This window comes from Furipterus horrens, unplaced genomic scaffold (assembly GCF_987537825.1).
Source record: "Furipterus horrens unplaced genomic scaffold, mFurHor1.1.pri manual_scaffold_2, whole genome shotgun sequence".
Classification (NCBI taxonomy): Eukaryota; Metazoa; Chordata; class Mammalia; order Chiroptera; family Furipteridae; genus Furipterus; species Furipterus horrens.
In genome coordinates, this window is record NW_028327172.1 from 103,812,607 (window position 1) to 103,828,700 (window position 16,094).

At 35.4% G+C, this 16,094-nt stretch overlaps 1 protein-coding gene across 1 annotated transcript in view; it reads left to right on the top strand.

Moving 5' to 3' along the window:
- The window catches only part of PTPN13 (protein tyrosine phosphatase non-receptor type 13), a 168,840-nt gene that overhangs the window by 11,530 nt on the left and 141,216 nt on the right, over positions 1 to 16,094 (top strand). The gene's annotated exons all lie outside the window — the stretch shown is intronic.

The following is a 16,094-nucleotide window of genomic DNA, read 5'->3' on the forward strand; positions in this document are numbered from 1 at the left end:
AATGATACATTTTCATATGAAAACTGAGAGTATTTACCATCAAGAAAACCCTTACTGAGCAAATTACTAAAAGATGTATTTCAGGCAGAAAAAAGAATAAAGCTTCAGGGAAGAATGATAAATGAATTAGTCAACAAGATGGTAAATCTAAACAAGCAATAGCTGTATAACACCTTAATATAATGATATAACTTCAAAATTATAAATAAAATTTATATTGGTGTAAATGATAAGAATTAAAACAATTTAAGGGTTTGATTCTGTTCATGAGAATGGTAGGGGTATTGACTTTAGAGTTAGCACAGTTAAATATCCTTACAGTTTATAAGGATAAATATAAAACCAAAGAAGGAAAATCTAAAACTTTCAATCTGGTAGAAACAAAGGAGAATAAACAACTCATCGCGTGAGAAGGGAGACAAAACACTGAACTTTTAAAATTTAATTCCAGATTTTTTAAGCTTTTATAAAAAATATGGAAAGTTTGTATGGATTAAAAGCTTTACTGTAAATATTTGTATAGTGTTTGCAGCTTTTAAAAAACCCAAACCTAACTCGTCTATATTACATTTCTAATTATCTGCAACCATAATTTGTTGTTTGACAGAATACATCAGTTGTTTTTGACATGTTACATCTTGCTTTGCATTCACAAGGCCAGAATTAACAGGTTCTTCAAGTTAAATGTGTTTGAACCTGATAAAATTACCCCATTTGTACCCTGTAAACAAACTATAAAACATGAAATTAATTTAATATCTAGCATTTTTTAAATGAATAATATAGGTTGCTTAACAAGTACATGAAGCATTTAGAGTAAACGTCTTTTCCCATGAATACACAGTCAATGCACTTGTTTTGATTTGAAATTATTTGGCTCTAGATTTTATAAACAGACCATTTTCTAAATTTAAAGAATCATACATTTAGAAGGGAATCATACATTTAGAGGGTACAGGTCATCCCCTCTATCTCTGGTGCCATTCTTGCCAATACATGTAATTTTACTCACTATACTTATTGTTTTAATTTATATACATATAGGGATTTTTTAAAATATTGAGGTATAATGTATAGTGTAAATAGCATTATTATTAATTGTACAGCTTGATGAATTTTATGAATGTATATATTCATTAATATAAACACCATCGCCATCAATGGGTGCTAGAAGACTCATGCTCCATTGTAGCTGGTCAATTCTGAGTTACCAAGATAAATCATTTTTATGACATATCACATAGATTAAGTTTTGCTTGAAAATAAACATCATACAAATTGAATCATACAATGTGAACTCTTGTGTTTTCTGCCTTCTTTTACTCAACATTCTGAGATTTATTCATTTTATGTAACCAAGTTTTTTTAAAGAAAGCATATTACAATTACTTCACTTTTTCTCAAATAAAGAAATTAAAAGGTGGCTTTGTGCCCTTAGTAACAAGTTAAGGTTTTTACTTTTTTAGAGTGATGTGCACCAGTCATGGTTATTATTTTTAAGAGAAATGTATCTGACATTTCTTCTTGAAAAATTGAATAGTTTATCATTCAAATAAACCTCCTTCCCTCTTTTTTCTTTGAGAAAGAAAGTTATTTAAAATGTAAATGATGGGGGTGAGACCTGAACAGCCTGAGAGAATGGCATTAGTGATCACAAAATTATTTTTCATAAATAGTTACAGATCAGGGTAATGTGGCATCATGTCATCATAAATAAAGGAAGTTCCTCTCTAGAAAACTGTGTATTTCCTTTTTTCTCTGGAAACTGAAAATATATATCAATCGTCATTGACTTCTTTATTCAGTTCTCCAAAAATGAGATAAATGCTAGTCACCTCTTGATATTACTGGTTTTTCAGTCTTTGTATAGATTCTGGGCCCTTGAAAGTAAAGAGAAGTTGCCGAGGGCATTTTTTGAATTCTGTTTTTCCCCCCAGGCTTTATGCAGATGGTGGGTGTGGAAGATCTCCTTTAATATAAAACGTCCTGTTGAAAAAGCAAAATAAAATCTTGCTGCTTTATAAAAGACCTTTACCATAAAACTCAGTTATAGTTTGTCTGGCAAATATAATGTGACATTGAGTGATCTACAGAGGCTGTTGTGAAGTTGTTAGATGGCAAACCTTATGCCAGTAGTGCTTTAAGAAACTAGCAATAAAATCTTGTTTCTAAATAAACTTTACCGTTCAAGATTAACATTTTTATAACTGCTTGAATAGATGGTCAAATAAGATATGACTGATGTATTTTAAGAAAGAAACTAACTTAGCGAAAATTTTTAGAAGTCTGCTGCCTAAAATGCTATATTTATGTGGAATAATTTTGCTCTCAGAGTTTGGATCTTCCTTGGAAAAATCGAAATTGCTGTTAATCTCAAGAGCTTTCCTAGGTACTGGTTGTATGCTTAACAACACATTCCTCTATCAGACAGGGTGGAAGAGATCAAAGGTGCTTACCCCAAGGCTTGAGGAGATACAATATAGATAATAATTGGATTTATGGAAAGTGTCCGAGAAGAAACAAAATGTGTAGGTAGTTCATTTGTAGTTTGCTTTACTTTAGGAATGGGACTTTTTTTTTTTTTTAAGCCAAATAAATACTGTTCTTTTAGGTGGGTATGACCATTTATTTCTAAGTGCACAATGACATCCTGAGTTTTGTGTCACTTATTCAGCTTCTCCCTTATTAAGAGAGAAGAGTTGTGGAGGTCTCATTTCTAGTTTAAAATTATTTTGGATTATTATTTTGCCTTTCTATTCAAAATTACTTTATAATTTGGATAAAACCAACACTTTCTGGCTTGCCCCAAAGTCAGGTGGTTTGAAAATAATTTTGTTTCAATGTTACAATTAACAAAGCCGGCACTTCCTGAATCATGCTTGAAAAAATAACTAAAAGTAATAGAGACTAGAGAATTAAATTAAAGATCCAGAGTATTCTCTGGGTGAGTAAGAGTTCTTGGTGTTTGAAAGTTGAAAGAAAACTTTGTTTTTCTTCAAAATGGAGCTCTAAAGTAACTGTGTGTATGTGTGTGTGTGTGTGTGTGTGTGTGTGTGTGTGTGAGACCAGCAAAATCTAAATTGATAAATTACTGTCAGAGCAGAGTAGAGCAGGATACCTTTAAAAGTCTATGGACCTATGGAATATAGTTGGAATTGTAAACATTTATTATTTTCAAGTATTTCAGTTGCATTATTACAATGGCATTGTATCTGATCTTTAGGAAACTTTAATTCTTATCCTTAAACCATTTATATTCTGGAAGAAATATGTGAAAATCAAGTTACAAAAGCATTTTCTTCAGTATTTTGGTATATAATTTTGGGATGTGTACTTTTATTGTTGAGGATACAGAAGGTTGGTGGGAAACATGGAAACCAAAGGAAAAATAAAGAGGAGGAACTTAATATGTCAAAGGAATAAAGTGGGCAGATTCCTCAGAATATGATACAAATACCAAGAAAAAATGAAAGAAACTGCTGCTATTTATTTTATTTTATTTTTTAATTTATTTTTTATTGTTTTTCTATTACAGTTGTTCCATTTCCCCCCCATTGCTCTCCACTGCCCCGCCCACCTCCCCCCTCTCCCATAGTCAGTCCTCACCCTGTTGTCCATGCCCATGTGTCATTTATATTAGTTCCCTGACTAAACCCTCCTCCTTCTTTCCCTTCTTTCCCCCTTTCCCCTCCCCTGTGGTCACTGTTAGTCTGTTCTTTGTTTACTTGCCTCTGGTTCTATTTTGCTCATTTGTTTGTATTGTTCATTAGTTTCCTGTATTGGGTGATATCATATGGTATTTTTCTTTCGCTGCCTTGCTTATTTCACTAAGCATAATTTTCTCTAGTTTCATCCATGTTGTCGCAAACGGTAGGAGTTCTTTCTTTCTGCTGTGTAGTATTCCATTGTGTAAATGCACCACAGTTTTTGATCCACTCATCTACAGATGGGCACTTAGGCTGTTTCCAGCACTTGGCTATTGTAAATAGCGCTGCTATGAACATAGGGGTGCATAAGTTCTTTTGAATTTGTGTTTCAGGATTCTTCTGGTATAATTCTAGCAATGGAATTGCTGCATCAAACAGCAAGGAACTGCTACTCTTTCTTTCATGCCACTTGGGTCAGGTGGCCAAGGAGATTTGCGAAGAAGAAAGCAAATTCTTAGAGACTTGCTTCCTTCTATCCATTATTGTCCAGCCATTTAAGTTTTGTTTCTTTTAATAATCATAACCAATTTAGTTTTACTAATATAGATTGCCTATATACCATTTCTTGTTAAACTCAGGTCTCATTAGTGTTTTGTCACCTACCAAGATGCATGGTTTGAAATTACCTTGAGTCTTACAAGTGTATAACGAAACAAAACTACTACAAGCCTAATTGATCAGAAGCCATACCACAATTCCAGGCATTGTGACTTGGATAGGTGGCTTGCAATGTGTTTAGTGTTAAAAAAAAAAAAAAAGGAATAAAAAATCAAAATATTATTTGTGTTTGTGTAACAAAGTATCATTACTAAAAAATAAAAATATCTTTTGTCTCAGTGAAAAAAAGCTCATAAAGTATCAATTTGGAATGACAAGTTTGCATAATTTCATGTTAACTAAAAGGCTATAACTTCTATTACAAATAAAATTTTTTCTAAAAGTATATGTTGATGCTGTAGTTGATATATGTACATTCAAAACCTTCTTTGATAATTTGTATTACACCTAAAGATAACAATAAGAGTGAAATAAGCCAGGCAATGAAAGAAAAATGCCATATGATATCACCTAATACAGGAGACTAATGAACTACACAAACAAATGAGTAAAATTTAACCAGAGGGCATAAGCCTATCGTCTCATTACCTGCGTGATTGTCTAGTACAGCAAGGATGCCAGCCTGTTAAACCAAGCACACCGTTGTCCAGGGACAGCCAACTGACCTGGAGTCTGCATGATCCTTCCCCATGTGGGAAGGCCACCCTCCCCTCCGCACCCCCACTCTTATTAGGGATTTCTGGACCCAAGGGTAGGTAGGATGACAACCATATCCAGCTTGAAGCAGCTAGAGGAGCACAAGATCTTCACCCATTGTCCTTTATAAGATTATAAGCGGTCTTAAGTTTGAGAGGGGGGAATTGTTGTTTTTTATTGTTCTAAAAATTAATTAATTAATTAATTAAAAAATAATAATATAGGAAAGGGTGAAGCCAAGGAACTTAGATGCACGACCCATGGACATGAGCTAAGGGGGTTGGAATTGCTGGGGGAAGGTGGGTACTGGGCGGAGGGGAGCCAAGGGGAAAAACATTGAAACTATTGTAACAAAATAATAAAATATACTTTAAAAAAATATAATGATAAGTAAAATACCTATTTCATATGTGTAAGTACTAATTGGCTTGATTATAAAATTTTAAACCAGTATTTCTAAATTGAGGATCTAGGTTAGCTAGGAATACTATGTAGTAAATAGAACACTTATAGAAGTCTATTCCCCAAAGAATTAAAGTAAAAATTAGTACTATTTTAGGACACTTTGTAGCCTAAATCATCTGTATTTATAATATGACTTTTAGGTAAGAGATTGTATGATTAGCAAGGTCTGGAACCTACTGCATTGGACAGAATGTAAGTCCTTGAAGACTAAAGGTTTGTTGGAGTTCATGAAATGCTGTTGGATGCTTGGCTATATCAAGAATATTTAGCTCTTTCTGGTGTGGTTTAGTTTATTGGGCATCATCCCACAAAGCAAAAGGTCTCTGGTTCAATTCCAGGTCAGGGCACTTGCCTGGGTTGCAGGTTTGACTGGTCAGGGAATGTGTGAGAGGCAACCAATCTATCAATGTTTCTTACATTGATGTTTCTCTCCCTCTCTCCTTCCCTCCTATTCTCTCTAAAAATAAATAATTAAAATTCTTTAAGAAAAGAAAATTTACATGATATAAAATGTCTTTGAAAAGACTGTCATTGTCAATTTACATTATATAGCTGTCTTAATTTCAATCACGATTTTATTTTCAAAATGGGATTGATATTCTATTTTGTTTCACTTTAGAGAAACTGAAGTTTTAAAAAGTATAACAGAATTTATGGGAAATTAATAAGTTTTGAATTGGGAATCAGTCTGTAGCATGTACTGTAATTTTCAGTGAGCCTTAAATAATTTATCACAAAGTTTTACTATCAAGAAAACATTAAAATACAGTGGAAATATTCTAAACAATTTATTTTTATTTGTGCATTCTTATACCAGATGATTGACTTAACAATGTATATATTTTTATGCTCACCTGAAATAAATTTTGAAAGAATTCCATATTATAGTGTGATTTCATAAAATTCTTTAGGATTTGAAACAGTGGCCTCTGCGTAGATTTTTTTGCCAAAAACCTTGATATCACATATAAAATGGGAAGACTACAGTTTCTCTATTTGTGCCTAAACAGGCAAAGGATTTTTCAGGTCTAAGTGGTGTCATTGTTGTTTTAAGTCTTTAGATGATTTCATGATATTTTTCTTTACTTCAAAGATTTTTTTATTTTTTAAGGAGAGGGAAGGATGAGAGAGAGGGAGAAAAACATCAATGGGTAGTTACCTCTCATACACCTCTTGGGACCTGGCCTGCAACCCAGACACATGCCCCAATTGGGAATCAAACCAGGGACCTTTTGGCTTGCAGGCTGACGCTCCATCCACCAAGCCACACCAGCGAGGACTGATTTTGTGATACTTTTGATGGGTATTTTCTTACCATGTTTGTTACCCAGTTCTGGTCATTTCTCTAATTTTCATACCATACATGGAAAGCCAAAAAAATAAAATGGAGCGGACCATTTAAAGGAAATGGAGAGATCTCACAGGAAAAAATATGTGGAGCTGGGTCTTAGTTGAAGGGAACATTGGAAGGAAGCACTAAAATGTTTCTTTGCATATCAAATTTCTGTTTATTTCTAAATTTGCCTCTAGCTGCTTGAAATTCAGTTTAAGGAACTTTTTCTGTGGAATGTTGGTAAAGTCTATAAATAGAATCATCTGACTACTGGAATCTGTTCACATCAGATTTACTCTTTCATAATAATAGCATTCTTCACAATAGCCATCACACAACTAAAATATGATAGGACGTTAAATTCCAAGCTTCTGGAATTCCATTTTAAAACATTCTTCTGTTAGCATTCTTTGAAGGATTATGAATACATTTGCTTTAAATTCCTTCCTTTTAGTTAGACAATGGGAGTAAATTAAATGAATTCTAGCCACAATTCTAAATTTACTAGTGTGTTTGTATAATATTTTACAATTATTTAAAAATATATTTTGTGGTTTCATTGTTTTCTAAAGAATTCAGTATAGCCCTGGCCAGGTGACTCAGTTGGTTAGAGCATTGTCCTCTGCACCAAGAGTTGCAGGTTCAATCCCTGGTAAGGACACATACCTAGGTTGTGGGTTTGATACCCCATCAGGGCACAGGCAGGAGGCAACGGATCCATGTTTCTCTTTCCATCGCATGTCTTCCCAGCCTCCCCACCCTCCACCCCAGTCTTCCCCCCTTCCTCTCTCTCTAAATGCAATAAAACATATCCTTGGGCAAGGATTAAAAAAAAAAGAGTACTTAAAGTCATGTGTGTGTTTAGGGAAATCCATAGCAATGCAGCTTGTTGTCACAGGTGCTTTATTACAAGACATTTAAAAATCACATATGACAGGCTCCCTAGGCCCAGACTGGTACACGATCTGATGCCACCAGGGGCAGATCCAGGAAGTACAGATCAATCTAAGAAGCAGCAACAAACAATAAGAGTCACAAAAACGGGGAGAGAGAGAAACAACCCCCCATCGAAAGGAAAGGAAGAATCCCCAGAAAGAGTACTAAATGAAATAGAGGGAAGCAAACTATCAGATATGGAATTCAAAACATGGAACATGGGGAAGCTCAATGAGCTCGGTGAGCTCAAGGAAAACTACAAAGAACTCCAGGGAAACTACAAGGAACTATTGAGAATTACACCAGCATGAAAAAGGACATAGAAACTATCAGTAAGAGCCAGGAGGAAATGAAGAATGCAAGTTGTGAATTGAAGAACACAGTAGAAGAAATTAAAAGCAGACTAGAGAAAGCAGAAGATCGTATCAGCAAGCTGGAGGACAACAGAGAAAAAGATTCCCAGACAGTGCAACAAACTAAAAAAGACTGAACAAGAATGAAGAGGTTTTAAGACAGCTGCAGGACAACATGAAATGTAATAATACCCGTATCATAAAAATTCCAGAAAAAGAAGAAGAGCAAGGTATAGAAAACCTCTTTGAAAAACTAATGACAGAAAATTTCCCTGACTTGATGAGAGAAAGAGTCACTAAGTCCAGGAAGCACAGAAGGTCCCAGTGAAGATGAACCCCAACAGGCCCACTTGTAGACACATCATAATTAAAATGTCAACATTCAAAGACAAAGAAAGAATCATAAAAGCAGCAATAGAGAAACAATAACATACAAGGGAGCTCCAATAGGCTATCATCATATTTCTCAGCAGAAACAGTACAAGCCAGAAAGGAATGGCAAAAAATATTCCAAGCAATGAAAAAGAAAGGCCTACAACCAAGAATATTGTACCCAGCAAGGCTCTCATTCAAAATAGAAGGTGAAATAAGGAGTTTCCCGGACAAAAGAAGGCTAAAAGAATACATCTCCACCAAACCAGCATTGCAAGAGATGCTAAGGGTCTGCTTTAAGAAGATGAAGAAATAGAGATAGACAGAGAGGAACACAAGTACAAAGGGACAAAGGGGGAAAATGACAATGAATAACCACCTACTGATAATAACCTTAAATGTAAGTGGATTAAATGCTCCAATCAAAAGACATAGGGTAGCTGAATAGATTAGAAAGCATGACCCACATATATGCTGTCTACAAGAGACACACCTTAGAACAACTGATTTATACAGACTGAAAGTGAAGGGATGGAAAAAAGTATTTCAAGCAAATGGACATGAAAAAAAAGCTAGAGTAGCAATACTTACATCAGAAAAAAACAGATTTCACAGCAAAGTCCATAAAAAAAAAAAAAGGACATTTTATAATACTTAAGGGAACAATACATCAAGAAGATATAACCCTGGTAAACATATATGCACCCAACTTAGGAGCACCCAAATATGTAAGGAAAATTTTGAAAGACTTCGGAAAGGTTATAGACAGCAACACACTCATAGTAGGGGATTTTAACACCCCATTGTCAACAATGGACAGATCTTCAAAGCAAAGAAACACCAAAAATATTGAGGCATTGAACAACACTCTAGATCAAATGGACTTAGTTGATATATATAGAACTTTTCACCCAAAAAAACAAAATATACATTCTTCTCAAATGCATATGGAACATTTTCAAAGATAGACCACATGGTAGGACACAAAACAAGCCTCAACAAATTCAAGAAAATTCAAATTATATCAAGCATCTTCTCAGATCACAATGGCTTAAAATTGGAAATCAAACTCAAGGAAAAAACTCAAAAACATTCAAGCTCATGGAGAATGAATAACATGCTATTAAATAATGAATGGGTTAACAATGACATCAAGGAAATCAAAAAGTTTCTGGAAATGAATTATAATGAACCCACAACAACCCAAAACCTATGGGACACAGTGAAACCAGTCCTGAGAGGAAAGATCATAGCAATACAGGCCTACCTAAAAAGGATAGAAGAATGTCTAATGAAAAATTTAACCCTACAGCTACCAGAACTAGAGGAAGAACAACAAACAAAGCCCAGAGCGAGTAGAAGGAAGGAAATCTTCAAGATCAGAGCAAAATTAAATGACATAGAGATTAAACATACAATTCAAAAGATCGACAAAAGTAGGAGCTGGTTCTTTGAAAAGATAAACGAAATCGACAAGCCTTTAACTAGTCTCATCAAGAAAAAGAGAGAGAGGACCCAAATAAATAAAATCAGAAATGAAAGAGGAGAAATCACAACCAATACCACAGAAATACAAAGGATTGTAAGAAATTATTATGAACAACTGTATGGCAAGAAACTTGACCACCTAGAGGAAATGGACAAATTTCTGGAAACATATAGTCTTCCAAGACTGAATCAAGAAGAAGCAGAAAGCCTGAACAGACCAATAACAACTAGTGAAATTGAAGCAGTAATCAAAAAACTCCCAGCACATAAAAGCCCTGGACTGGATGGCTTCACAGGTGAGATTTAGAAAACATTTAGGAAGGAACTAACTCTTATCCTCCTCAGACTACTCCAAAAAATCCAAGAACAGGGAAGACTCCCAAACTCGTTCTATGAAGCCAGTATTACCCTAATTCCTCAACTGAATATTGGCAAACCAGATCCAGCAACACATTAGAAAGATTATATACCACGATCAAGTGGGATTCATTTCAGGGATGCAAGAATGGTTTAATATTCACAAATCAATAAACGTAATATACCACATAAACAAAATGAAAGACAAAAACCACATGATCATATCAATAGATGCTGAAATAGCATTTGATAAAGTACAACACCCATTTATGATGAAAACACTCAGCAAAATGGGAATATTGGGAGCATACCTCAACATAATAAAGGTGATTTGTGAGAAACCTGAAGCCAACATCATACTCAATGGGCAAAAACTGAGAGCATTCCCCTGAGGTCAGGAACAAGACAAGGATGTCCACTCTCTCCAGTCCTATTCAACATAGTCTTGGAAGTTCTAGCCACAGCAATCAGACAAGAAAGAGAAATAAAAGGCATTCAAATTGGAAAAGAGGAAGCAAAGCAGTCATTATTTGCAGATGACATGATAGTGTACATAGAAAACCCTATAGACTCTATGAAAAAACTACTCGACCTAATAAGTAAATTTGTCAAAATAGCAGGGTACAAAGTCAATATTCAGAAACCGAAGGCATTTCTGTACACCAAGAATAAAATTTCAGAGATAGAAACTAAAAAAAAAATCCCATTTACCATGGTAACAAGAAAAATAAAGTACCTAGGAATAAACAACTATGGAGGTAAAAGACCTGTACTCAGAAAACTACATAACACTGAAGAAATGAATTAAGGAAGATACAAATAAATGGAAGCATATACCATGTCCATGGATGGGAAGAATCAATATCATTAAACTGTCTATACTACCCAAAGCAATTTACAGATTCATTGCAATCCCTATTAAAATACCAATGACATATTCCACAGACCTAGAACAAATACTTCAAAAATTTATATGGAACCAAAAAAGACCCCAAATAGCCACTGCAATCTTGAGAAAGAAGAACACAGTATGAGGAATCACAATACCTGGTACCAAATTATACGAGGCCACGGTAATCAAAACAGTCTGGTACTAGCATAAGAACAGACATATAGATCAATGGAACAGAATAGAGAGCCCAGAAATAAACCCAGGTCTATATGGTAAACTAATATTTGACCAACAGGGAAGGAACATAAAATGGAGTGAAAATAGCCTCTTCAACAAATGGTGTTGGGAGAACTAGACAGGGACGTGCAAAAAAATGAAACTAGACCACCAACTTATACCATACACCAGAATAAACTCAAGATGGATCAAAGACTTAAATGTAAGCCGTGACACCATAAAAGTCCTAGACGAAAACATAGGCAGGAAAATTTCAGATGTCCCACATAGCAACATTTTCATTGATATAGCTCCTAAGGCAAGGGAAATAAGGGAAAGAATAAACAAATGGGACTACATCAAACTACAGAGTTTCTTCTCAGCAAAAGAAAACATCAGCAAGATGAAAAGAGAGCCAACTACATTTGTCAATGATACTTCAGACAAGGGATTGATTTCCAAAATATATAAATACCTTATATTACTCAACACCAAGAAGACAGACAACCCAATTCAAAAATGGGCAAAGGACCTGAACAAACACTTCTCCAAAGAGGACATACGGAGGGTCCAAAGGCACATGAAAGAATGCTCAACATCACTAGCCATCAGAGAGATGCAAGTAAAAACCACAACCAATACCACCTCACACCAGTCAGAATGGCCATCATCAACAAGTCAACAAACAACTTGTGCTGGCGAGGATGTGGAGAAAAGGGAACCCTGGTGCATTGCTGGTGGGAATGCAGACTGGTGCAGCCACTATGGAAAACAGTATGGAATTTCCTCAAAAAACTTTGAACCAGCAATTCTATTGTTAGGATTATATCTGAAAAATCCTGAAACACCAATTCAGTAGAACCTAAGGAACCCTATATTCATAGCAGCACGATTTACAATAGCCAAGTTCTGGAAACAACCTAAGTGTCCACCTGTAGATGAGTGGATCAAAAAACTGTGGTACATTTACACAATGGAATAATATGTAGTAGAAAGAAAGAAGGAACTTCTACCATTTGCAACAACATGGATCGAACTAAAGAGAATTATGCTTAGCGAAATAAGTGAGGCATAAAAAGAAAAATACCTTATGCTGTCACCTATTATAGGAGAATAATGAACAACACAAACAAATGAGCAAAATTGAACCAGAGGTATGTAAACAAGGAGCAGACTAACAGTTACAAGGGGGGAGGGAAGAGGGAGAGAAGGGGGTAAGACGGGGAAGGGTCTAGTCAAAGAACATGTATAAATGACCCATGGACATGGACAACTGGGTGGGGACTGACTGTGGGAGAAGTGGGGGGCAGGGTGCGGGGAAGCAAGAGGGGGATAAAAGTGGGACAACTGTAATGGAAAAACAAAAAAATTTTTAGTGGGGGAAAAAATGAAAATATGAAGAATGGAAATGCCAGTTCGTGACTATTAGAAGGACAAGGATTTTCCTTCACACTGTATTTTTCTCCCTATCTGATCCCTCCAGAATTTGGCATTCTGAAGAAGTAAGTAATGATATAAAGTTCTTTGCATAAAATTAGTAAGACCAGTTGTTTATAGAGGTTTTGTTGACCAAGACTTTGACTGGAATGTCATGCCTAAAGGAGACATGCTTCGGCTCTGGTTGTTACCAAAAAGCCCTGAGGAACTAGGATTGACTTTCAAAGGTCATAAAAGCCCACGAGAAAAAAGGCCTGGTACCTTGGTTGGTTGTGCAGTCCACAGCAATCTTTCCAGGGAAGGAATGAAGGCACAATAGAAAAACTGCAGGACTTGGAAAAGACAGGTGTTTACAGGCAAGGCTGAATGGCAGGTATGTGGCTCAGTGTCTGTACCGTGAAGGGCAGACTGAAGGTCACCCTAAATGTTCCTTCTGTAAGTTCTAGCAAAGCAGAACTAAAGATCCCATGTGATCATTTGCTGCTCTTGTTGTATTTATGCAAATGAACAGGATAAATTAAAAATGGAGTTAATGCATTCCCTTTAATGACAAGGAGGGTAATCTTAAGGAGAAAAATCATGATTCAAGGAAAATCACAATAGAAGAAAAAGAAATAAAAATCATGTATGAAAACAATGAAAGTATTTGTGTCATTCGTGTGTGTGTGTGTTTTAACAAGCAAAAATATGACACACCTTGGTAATTGTTCCTCACTATTCTTCACCATTGTCTGTCCAGAATTCCTGCTGCTCCATTTACAAACTAATTTCCTGTCCACATGCCTTTCTTTTGGCTTTTTTTTTTTCTTTTTGAAATCTCCACCTTAACCATGGTTAAATCTTAGCTCATCTAAAGGAACACATATTAAAAAGAAATTCTCCTTTCATTATAGCTTAAGTAATTTTGCTATTCTCTAAATCACTTTTATATTCTTTTTTTCTGTTAGATACCTTATACTTTCTATCATATGTAGATAGACACACATATATAATCTTCCCAATAGTACTATGGACTCTATCAGTAAATGACCTGTAATATTGGGAAGATTATGTTTTAATAAATATGTGTAGTGCTTAAATTTTGGTTTATTGCAGATATCTAGTAAAAACAAACAAAAAACCCCACCATTATATAAAGCAAAAGTTAAAACATACAGTTCTTGCCAGAATAATAAGTTTTGCAGACCTTTTTGTGCTGGTAAATGAAGAAATTTTTAGAGATTTCAGAATGATATGCAATTATGGATTACTTTCACCTTCAACAGTTCCATGCCACCCTTTCAGGGGGGTGTAGTCTGTGGCTAAGGATTATCAGGAGGAAGAGTATGGCAGCTCTTTTCTGGTCTGAGTGAATACCAGCATCTAGGATGGTAGGACAGGACATAGCTTTTAGACCCCTGAGAGGCTTTTATGCCTTCTGTTATCTGTGATTCCCAATAATTTATAAATTCATATGGTAACATGTATAACAAATCATAATTCTGCCCCTAAATAAGGAATTAAGCATAAGAGTTAGAATTCTAGCTGCCTGGTAGGTTCAGGACTGGGTACTGGGGAACTGGATAGAAAAGTAATAAAAGAAATTAATTAAAATAGTGGGTGGAGATTGATGTTGATGAGTGAAAGGAGAAGTGGGATAGAGAGATTACAGTACCATACTTGCATATATGCCCAAGAGAAGAACCTAGAAAAAGAAAGACTAAGAAGGAGCAGTCATTGTAATGTTGGTGTATCCCAGGGCTCAGTACTTGGTGTTGATTTCTTTTCTGTCATGACTCACTTTTTGGTGATCTCATCCAATTCACAAAGCTTTAAATAGCATCTCTTAGGCCAGTTTCTTCCAAAATATTTCTTGACACCCTTTTCTCAAAATCCAGATCCATCTGGCCACTTGACACTCCCCATTTGACATCTGACAGATATCTTAAACTTAATAGGTCCCAAAGTAAAGTTCTAATTCCAACCACCATCTCCCAACACCCCTACCTCAGCAATCTGCATTATCTGTAGTCTTCTCTGTCACAGTTGTCTGTCCTCCAATTTTTTTGTTATCGAGATCAAAATCTTAGAATCATTCTGATTCCTCTTTCTTGCTTCACATCCAGTCTGTGAGAAAATTTGGTTGTCACTGCCTCTACTGCTCTCCCGCAACTGAAATACAGTGAGTTTCCTCCTGCAGGTTCTCACTACCTCTGCTGCTCCCATTTGGGCTGCAGGCCATCATCGTCTCAGACCAGACATCATTGCACTGCCTTTCCAGTTGGTCTCCTAGTGCCTCTTCCCTTCTGTTGCTGATTTGAAAGGAATTTATTGTAGATGCTTTTATAATGCTGTGTTATGTGATACCTCAACGTTTTGAATAGTATTCTTTGGCAAAGAAAATATTGTTGTCTTGTTTGAGTTCTTCTCTATCTAGATTGTGTGGTACTTGTTCTTGAGATACCCAAGGAGAAGTTTTTTAACAGAAAATGCATAAAGTGGCTGTGAAAGAACACTCTAGCTATGCTTACCAGCTGTGATGATTCACTGAAATGTATTTTGCCATAAGAATTGTGAGTCATATTTCTTTTTAGGAGCCTGCTGTGTGGATGGGTCGTATGTGAGGACCATTGGTCTGTAACTCAGCTTCAGTGCAACGTAAGATGTGCTGACTGATTAAAGGATGCATTCAAACACATTTTTCTTACTTGACATAGTTATTAAAGACCTGTTTTGGGTTCATAAATAGGCAAGAGAACATGTATAGTTGGCTTTTTAATCTTTAAAGGAGGGATGAATTTTAATGGTTTATTTTTTTTATTGACATAAAGATCAGAATCTTGGTCACAGGCAGAAGTTAAAAAGTCAGAAAGGACAAATGATTCAATTCTAATAAAAACAGTTTTTAGGAACACATAGATACTCTATGTTTGATATACTATTCCAAAGACTTGTCAATTTCTTTGATTTGACAGCGATATCATATAACCCATTCAGATTGAATAATAATGGCATTGGTAGTCACGGGCCTTCTGTGACTTTCCTAGAGTAGTTCCTTGAGTCTATAATCCAGTTCACTTAGCAGTTATCTTAAAAGCTCTATTGACTTATTTTTGAAATGGGAGGACAAAATAAAGTACCCTCTAATAAGTCTGTTTTGTTGAGCCTACAGCATAGCTTTATTTTTGGAAGGAGGACTGCTGAAATCCTAAGTTTTTTTACTTTTGTTTTTAATACCCTTAAACATGAGCTGTTAGGTGCCCATACAGGCAAACATTAAAATAAAATTATCACATTTGATAGCA